Here is a 9,673-nt window from a genome sequence, read left to right as displayed (position 1 = left end):
TGCCCGACGAGGTGTCCATTAGGGCTGCTCCCTCTTAGTCGATTAGTCGACTAATCGGTCGTTTTGGTCTTAGTCAGCTTAGATTTCTTTAGTCCATTAGTCATGTTTTATACTTTTTTTTTTCATGCTGAATGACTTATTTCCAAGAAACGTACGAGCACATCTCTGGTAAACAAGCATTAAGGGTTGACATTTTACCTAATAGATATCACCGTGAAACTACTTTGATTACTTTCATTAAGGCAGTTATTTGTTGTATTACACGTTTTCTGAAATGTGTTTAAATATGCAAAGGAGGCGTTATCTTATTCAATATATGCATTATTTTGCATGACTCTTTGCGAAGAAACTCCGATTTACAGACCTGTCGATTAAATCAACGAATCGATTAGTTGATACAATTAAATGAGTGTTAGTCGACTAAGAATTTCTTCAATCGAACACAGCCCTAGTGTCCATTGTCAGGTATTAATGGACGACAGTAAGTCCATTAATACCTGACAATGGACACCTCGAATGGACGGTTTGACTAATACCTGGAACAATCATTCCCATCCCATAAGGTTCTTATGCAATGCAAACGTTCACTCCTCTAGGAAATAGGAAGGACCTTTTTGATACGACGACTTGCCTCCCTTAGCTACGTTAGATATTTATAGTCCGTGCAGCAACGAGCCAGAAAGCTAACGCTATGCTAGCGAGAAGTCAATCACATTGTGTACAGTTGGCAATCAGTAAAAATAACCTGACAGTATGTTGAACAAGAAGACAAGCTAACTATCCAGCCATGTCATTGTCCCCCAAAAAAGACAATACAACTTATTTTACGAACAATTTTATCCGCAATGTGTAATGTTACTGTCGGCCACAGCCTGAAGTGGCGAGCGACCTGAACAGCGAACGGGATGTGAGATAATGTTATTCGCTGTGAAACGAAGTCAGTAAGTCCTCTGATGCTACGAAACCGACATTAGGGGCAACAGAGGCATCGCTGCACTTGAGGCTAGTTAACACTACACTCGACAGCAGGTAACGTTAGCTAATGGCACTCGACTACAAGTAACGTTAGCCTACCGTTAGCTAGTTAACACTACACTTGACAGCAGGTGACGTTAGCCTACCGTTAGCTAGTTAACACTACACTTGACAGCAGGTGACGTTAGCCTACCGTTAGCTAGTTAACTCTACACTTGACAGCAGGTGACGTTAGCCTACTCTTAGTTAACACTACACTACACAGCAGGTAACGTTAGCCTACCGTTAGGTAGTTAACTCTACACTCGACAGCAGGTAACGTTAGCCTACCCTTAGTTAACACTACACTACACAGCAGGTAACGTTAGCCTTCCGTCAGCTAGTTAACATTCCACTTGACAGCAGGGAACGTTAGCCTACAGTTAGTTAGTTAACACTACACTTGACAGCAGGTAACGTTAGCCTACCGTTAGCTAGTTAACACTACACTTGACAGCAGGGAACGTTAGCCTACAGTTAGCTAGTTAACACTACACTTGACAGCAGGTAACGTTAGCCTACCGTTAGCTAGTTAACACTACACTTGACAGCAGGGAACGTTAGCCTACAGTTAGCTAGTTAACACTACACTTGACAGCAGGTAACGTTAGCCTACCGTTAGCTAGTTAACACTACACTTGACAGCAGGTAACGTTAGCCTACCGTTAGCTAGTTAACACTACACTTGACAGCAGGTAACGTTAGCCTACTGTTAGCTAGCAGCTGGATTAAACCCAGCTGTCAGCTAAACATTGTAAAGGGTGTCTGTATTTCACTGTAGAACAGTGTTTCTGAAATGGGGGTACGTGTCCCCCTAGGGGTACTCTGGAGGACTGCAGGGGGTACGTGACATTTTCTGCAAAATGTTTTTCAGTTACAAGGCTGTAGTTACTTCTACTGACTTTTTCAAAGTTTTTGTCGCTGTTTTTGAAGGTTTTGTCGTTTGTTTTGACCTCTTCTTGCCTTTCTTCCTTACTTTTTTCTACTGTCTCTTTTTTCTTCGAAGTTTTTGTCTCCTTTTTCCATCAGTATTTAAATATTTTCCAGGCCCAAGGCCAGGGCTCGACATAAGCAATGGCCCGATGGCCCGGGGCCAGTAAAAACGCATGTCGGGCTAGTTGATTGGCCAATCACTGACTGTAGCTCTGTCTGCTGCATCAAGAAACGTCATACAGAGTGGCACGAAGCGTGTGAATGTTAACATTTCACATTTTCACCTCAGGTAATTTATAACCAATTCATTTGGATACAAGCGTTGCATTTTGGAAGATAGATTGGATTCTGGACAGCGATGCACACACACAGCAGGGCCGAGGTGTGTGCGTTACTTCACGCAGCACATGTAACTGACTGGAAACTTTACCGAGGATTATTTACGGCCAATGGCGCAGATGAACTGACGCTACACTCGTTACTGTAAGTAGGTAGCCTACAATAAAACCTCCATGATTAAAGAGTCAGTACTTATCAATACACACCTACCTGTTCTACAGGCAGAAACACGTAGAAACCCATATTTCAGTCTGCTCTGTCTGCGCTGTCCACTCTCGTCCACCGCGCTGTGCAAACACAGCTCTACTCTGTAAACACAGCTCTACTCTGTAAACACAGCTCTACTCTGCAAACACAGCTCTACTCTGTAAACACAGCTCTACTCTGTAAACACAGCTCTACTCGGTAAACACAGCTCTACTCTGCAAACACAGCTCTACTCTGTAAACACAGCTCTACTCTGTAAACACAGCTCTACTCTGCAAACACAGCTCTACTCTGCAAACACAGCTCTACTCTGTAAACACAGCTCTACTCTGTAAACACAGCTCTACTCTGCAAACACAGCTCTACTCTGCAAACACAGCTCTACTCTGACACACAGCTCTACTCTGTAAACACAGCCCTACTCTGTAAACACAGCTCTACTCACCGCAACACAGCTCTACTCTGTAAACACAGCTCTACTCTGCAAACACAGCTCTACTCTGCAAACACAGCTCTACTCTGTAAACACAGCTCTACTCTGTAAACACAGCTCTACTCTGCAAACACAGCTCTACTCTGTAAACACAGCTCTACTCTGTAAACACAGCTCTACTCTGTAAACACAGCTCTACTCTGCAAACACAGCTCTACTCTGCAAACACAGCTCTACTCTGTAAACACAGCTCTACTCTATAAACACAGCTCTACTCTGCAAACACAGCTCTACTCTGCAAACACAGCTCTACTCTGCAAACACAGCTCTACTCTGTAAACACAGCTCTACTCTGTAAACACAGCTCTACTCTGCAAACACAGCTCTACTCTGCAAACACAGCTCTACTCTGCAAACACAGCTCTACTCTGTAAACACAGCTCTACTCTGCAAACACAGCTCTACTCTGCAAACACAGCTCTACTCTGTAAACACAAACCGGCTCTCTCTGCAAACACAGCTCTACTCTGAAACACAGCTCTACTCTATAAACACAGCTCTACTCTGTAAACACAGCTCTACTCTGTAAACACAGCTCTACTCTATAAACACAGCTCTACTCTGTAAACACAGCTCTACTCTGCAAACACAGCTCTACTCTGTAAACACAGCTCTACTCTGTAAACACAGCTCTACTCTATAAACACAGCTCTACTCTATAAACACAGCTCTACTCTGTAAACACAGCTCTACTCTGTAAACACAGCTCTACTCTATAAACACAGCTCTACTCTGTAAACACAGCTCTACTCTGCAAACACAGCTCTACTCTGTAAACACAGCTCTTCTCTGCAAACACAGTTCTACTCTGTAAACACAGCTCTACTCTATAAACACAGCTCTACTCTATAAACACAGCTCTACTCTATAAACACAGTTCTACTCTGTAAACACAGCTCTACTCTGCAAACACAGCTCTACTCTGCAAACACAGCTCTACTCTGCAAACACAGCTCTACTCTGCAAACACAGCTCTACTCTATAAACACAGCTCTACTCTATAAACACAGTTCTACTCTGTAAACACAGCTCTACTCTGCAAACACAGCTCTACTCTGCAAACACAGTTCTACTCTGTAAACACAGCTCTACTCTATAAACACAGCTCTACTCTATAAACACAGTTCTACTCTGTAAACACAGCTCTACTCTGCAAACACAGCTCTACTCTGCAAACACAGCTCTACTCTGCAAACACAGCTCTACTCTGCAAACACAGCTCTACTCTGTAAACACAGCTCTACTCTGCCAACACAGCTCTACTCTGCAAATAGCGACTTTACAAACAAGCTAAAATGAAAGATGTCAGTTTGTAGTCTAACTCTTTATCTTAATTTGCAACCAATCTTGAACTTTGGACAAACTCTTGTAAACGTAGCTGCTGTCTAAGCGAGCCATCCTCTCCGCTGGAGCAGTAAACCTATGGATGTGTTATAAGACCACAACAAATACATGCGGCTACTTAATATGCACATAAATGGCGCCGCGTTCTTCATTCTTGATGATGTTGCCGGTTGTATTATTTAGCAACAACATTGTCTTATTTCAAATCAGGCATACAGGAGGAATGCTAGCCTGCTTATCAGTCCATTCGTCATTACAGATGCTGTTTTACACAACTTTTCTCACTCTTTGACAGTGACATTTTTACCTGACAACAGGCCTTTCTTTCTGTAAGCATGTTTATTTAGTAAGAAAGTGAAAATATCAAACAAGGAGATGCGTATTAGGTATCCTTTTATTTTCTTTATTTGAAAGTCCGGCGAGTGTCTGCTTAAAGAAATTCTGGCCCTTGGAAAAATGTAGTTGATGACCCCTGGTCTAGCTTTACTGCTAATGGCACAACATCCAGTGGCAGTGGCTAGCTGGGTATTTGTATATTAATTTATATATTTATAGCTGGGTTAGAACCATTTTCTGAAGCTTCATGGTAGGTGCAGCGTATATTTTCCTGCTTTTTTGTCCTTTGCCAATCACACCTATGATATTTCTTTCAGGGCCAGTGGGGATTTGTTTTTCATGTTGAGCCCTGCCAAGGCTGTTGTTGAGTAAATCTATCGCTGACATCGCTGTATTCTTCCTCTTTATTTCTACCAAAAATGATTTGTGCTGGTTAGGGGCTACATGGCTTAATAAAGCTGGAGGGAGAGAGGAGAGAGAGAGAGAGAGAGAGGAAGAGAGAAGGGGAGGGAGAGAGAGAGGAGAGAGGGAGAGGAGAGGAGAGGGGGAGGGAGAGAGAGAGAGGGAGGAGAGGGAGGAGGAAGAGAGGGAGGGAGGAGGGAGGGAGGGAGAGAGGAGAGAGGGAGAGAACGGGAGGAGAGAGCGAGAGAGAGAGAGAAGCAGAGAAAGGGAGGAGAGAGAGAGAGAGGAGAGAGAAAGGATGGCAGAGAGAGAGGAGGAGAGAGAGGAGGAGGAGGAGAGAGAGAGAGAGAGGAGAGAGGAGGGAGGGGAGGAGAGAGAGAGAGGGGAGGGAGGAGAGAGAGGGGAGGAGAGAGAGAGGAGGAGGGAGAGAGAGAGGAGGAGGGAAGGAGAGAGGAGGAGGGAGGAGAGAGGGTGGGGAGGGAGGAGAGAGAGAGGAAGAGAGAATGGCGGCATGAGAAAGGGAGAGAGAAAAGGAGAGAGAGAGAGGGAGAGAGAGAGGGGAGTGGAGAGGGGAGGAGAGACAGAGGGAGGAGGGAGAGAGAGAGAGAGAGGAGAGAGAGGAGGGAGGGAGAGAGAGGGTGGGGGAGGGGAAGGGGAGAGAGAGGAGGGAGGGAGGGAGGGAGAGAGAAAGGGAGAGAGAAGAGGGAGATTAGCTAACGTTAGCCATCCAATTTATAAAAAACAAAATCATATTTGAATAATTTAGATTTTTTACTATTTTAAGACTCTGAGTTGGTTCCACGCCCCTAGTTTAAAGGCCTAGCTAGTTTTAGCCTAGCTTAGCTTCAGTTTGTTTAGCCTAGCGGAGACAGAGACGGGTTTAATTAGTGGCCGAGATGCAGCAGAACCAGACCCAGCCCTCCTCCCTCCCCCTCTCCTCCCCCTCCCTCCCCCTGCCCCTCCCTCCCTCCCTCCCTCCCTCCCTCCTCCCTCCCTCCTCCCTCCCCCTCCCCTTCCTCCCCTTCCCTCCCTTCCCTTTCCTTCCCTTTCCCTTTCCCTTCCCTTTCCTCCTCCTCCCTCCCTTCTCTTTTTTTCCTCCCTTCCTCCTCCTCCCTTTTCCTCTCCCTTCCTTCCTTCCCTCCTCCCCCTCCTCCCCCCTTCCTCCCCCTCCCCTCCCTCCCTCCCTTCCCTCCCTTCATCCTCCCCCCTCCCTCCCTCCTCCCCCTATCCCTCCTCCCCCTCCCTCCTCCCTCCCGTCCCCTTCCCCCTCCCTTCTTCCTCCCCTCCCCCTTCCCCCCCTCCCTCCTCCTCCTCCTCCTCCCCTCCTCCCTTCCTCCATCCTCCCCCTCCCCTCCCCTCCCTCCCTCCCTCCCCTCCCTCCCCCTGACCCTCCCTCCCTCCTTCCCCTCCCTCCTCCCCTGAGCCCTCCCCTCCCTCCCTCCCTCCCCCTTCCCCTATCCCTCCTCCTCCCCTCATCCCCCGACCCCCTCCTCCACCTCCCCTCCCCTCCCCTTTGATCCGATCCTCCCCTTCCCCCTCCCCTCCCCTAATCCTCCCCCTTCCTCCCCTCCCCTTTGATCCTCGATCCCTCCACTACACTCAACTAAAACCCGACAAGAACCACCATCACCATCAAAGACCGAACCAACAAGACGAACGATAAGAACCGGATCGACACGACCCACGACCTGACGACCTGACCTGACAGACTGACGCCGACGACTCGACGACGGCAGGCCAACCACCAAAATCCATGACACCAATGAAGACCCCGCCGAACCACTGGACCGACCTGCTACTCTACCGAGCTGATGACTGACCAAAGACACTGGTGACCACCCACGACCACCCCCACCTCCACACTTACCTACACCACACAGCACTGACATCACTGACACACACACTCACACACACCTCACTTACACAGACAAACACACACACACTCACTCACACACACACACACACACACGCACGCACACGCACGCACACACACACACACACACACACACACACTCTGTCTCTGAGCCGTCTAATGCCTCCCAGCTGAGCCAGCAGCATCTGTCAACGACACACACACACACACACACACATACCGTGTGTGTGTGTGTGTATGTGTGTGTGGTCTTCTGCTTTAACTTGTATCATTAATCCTGTCAGACACACACAGGAATGTAAGACGAACACATTTAATCTGTTTCTGTGCGCCGAGTCACTAAAACTTTATTTAAACCGAACAGATTGACGACAGAAAGACAAAATATATGAATCATATCTTTAATTAAGAAACATTCAGAGCCAGTTTCACCAACAAGGAGTCCTTTAAACAAAGATTAACCAAAGTTTTGGGGAAGCATGCTCTAAGTTTTCAGGACAATAACAACAACTCCAGTAATGTTTCAGGGGATGTAAACAGGAAGTATAATGTTGCCCCGTTTTATTATATTTTTAGCCTATATTTTGTTTATATTTTACCAGATTTTCTTCATTCAAAGAATGACGAATTAACTTTTAGCTACGGAGGACGAAAAATGACTTTAGTATGCATAAATAAATACAGGAATACATTGACATTTTGAAAAAATTAAAAAAAATCAATATTAAAATAAATGTTGAAATAAATAAATAAATGCAAGACATAACTAAATTATTATTATTATTTCTAAAAATAAAATCTGTATTTCTGTGTCTGTATGTAAATGAGGTTAGGGTGCATTTATTTATTTACTGTAATTTATTTATTTACCTTATTTTATTTATTTACTTTATTAATTTACCGTATTTTATTTATTTACCGTAATTTATTTATTTATTTACCTTATTTTATTTATTTATTCACCATATTTTATTTATTTACTATATTTTATTTACTTTATTAATTTACTGTATTTTATTTATTTATTTTTATATTTACAACTTTTTAGCAACTTTTGTTTGCAGTGTATGAATCTCAAACATATTAAATACTGAATTCCTCTCATTCATTTACTAAGAAAATACCAAACATGAGATAGTTTTGACGGTTTTTCAATTTTTTAAAAAGTTTTTCATGTTTCATGGTCATCAAAGTGAATGTTTTTAGGTTTATTGACAGTTGACACTTTGCCACTTTAGACTCCCGAAACGTTAGATGCTTTTTGACATTTCAAAGACAAGTTAACAGGGAAATTGTGCAGCTTGTATTTACATTCACAAAAGTGCTCGTTTTGCCGCTGACAGACTCGGATTAATATTCTAAGTGTCTGACAACATTATGGAAATAATTTCTAAGGAGGTCGACCTTTCTGTTAAAGAGTAAGATCCTTTTTTTGAACTTAAAAACATCCGCGAAATTGCGTTCACTAAACCCACCAGACTCCATGTAAATAATCAGTCATTTTAGCATCGTAAAATACACTTCATTCAAAGTTGACAGAAACTAAATAAAACTATGAGAAGCCATTTTGGGTCGTCTTTCCACTTCTCCAACCATCACAACTCTAGTTCTGGTTGAAATAAACACATAGTTTACTGATTTACATGTGAGTACATGCTGGCTCTATATATGCTAAAATTATAGCTTTTTTAAATGGAGTCTGGTGGGTTTAGAGCTTGCGACTTCAGAGCCGTTTCTGGTTAAACAGAAAGCTCTCAAAGAGGATTTTAAAGGTCTATCTCTGTAGGGAACCTTTCCATAATGTCGTCAGACACTGAGAATATTAATCTGATTATGTCAGCGGCAACAAAAAGCACTTTTAGTGGACCAAATTGATGATGAACATTTTCCCCCGTACGGTAACATTGTCTGTGGTTGCTGGTTACAGAGTTCAGGCTTAATGCTGGACCAATGTCAAAGATTGTTGTTCCCATCAGTCACTTAGACACAAAAACTTAGGAAAATAGGGTTCAGGTTGGAAAATAAATGACGAAATGACCCTGTGTGTTTAAAAACAATCCTTGTTGGTGAAACCAAATTTAAATGTTTTGGAGGAGGATTTATCTTCCACGTTTGCCGAGCTGTGAATCTAAAATCTTTTTTTTTCTTTTCAGTTTTTTTGAGCCTCAGTGACATGGCGGCTTCATCTACTTGCTGGAGTATTTTCCTTAAAAACATGAATCAAAATACTTTGAATTTAACTGACTTTAATATCCCGATAATCTGAAAGAGAAAGAGAGTCAAAAGGGGTAGGAAACGCTCATCAGTGATACAAAAAAAAAGGAAGGATGAAAGAAAGAAACTTCACTTTGGTAGAATAATTTCACATTTCTTCTAACATGTACATTTTTATTTTAAAGAAGTCACGACACAACTTCGCACACAAAATAAAACAGTCCCTCCAGAAAAAGGCGACTATGCGATCGCATAATTCAATATTTTAAAATAAGCCGCACTTTCGCAAAATAGGCGGGGCTTGCATGATTTAATAATCCATGCATTTTCGTTGCAAAAGAGTCCCATAATATATCTGTGTGTGTGTGTGTGTGTGTGTGTGTGTGTGGCTCTCTGTGTGTGTGTGGCTCTGTAAGTGTGTGTGTGTCTCTCTCTCTCTGTGTGTGTGTGTGTGGCTCTGTGTGTGTGTGTGGCTCTGTGTGTGTGTGTGTGGCTCTGTGTGTGTGTGTGGCTCTGTG

The sequence above is a fragment of the Perca fluviatilis genome, chromosome 22 (genome assembly GCF_010015445.1).
Source record: "Perca fluviatilis chromosome 22, GENO_Pfluv_1.0, whole genome shotgun sequence".
NCBI lineage: Eukaryota > Metazoa > Chordata > Actinopteri > Perciformes > Percidae > Perca > Perca fluviatilis.
This window is presented reverse-complemented; position numbering follows the sequence as displayed.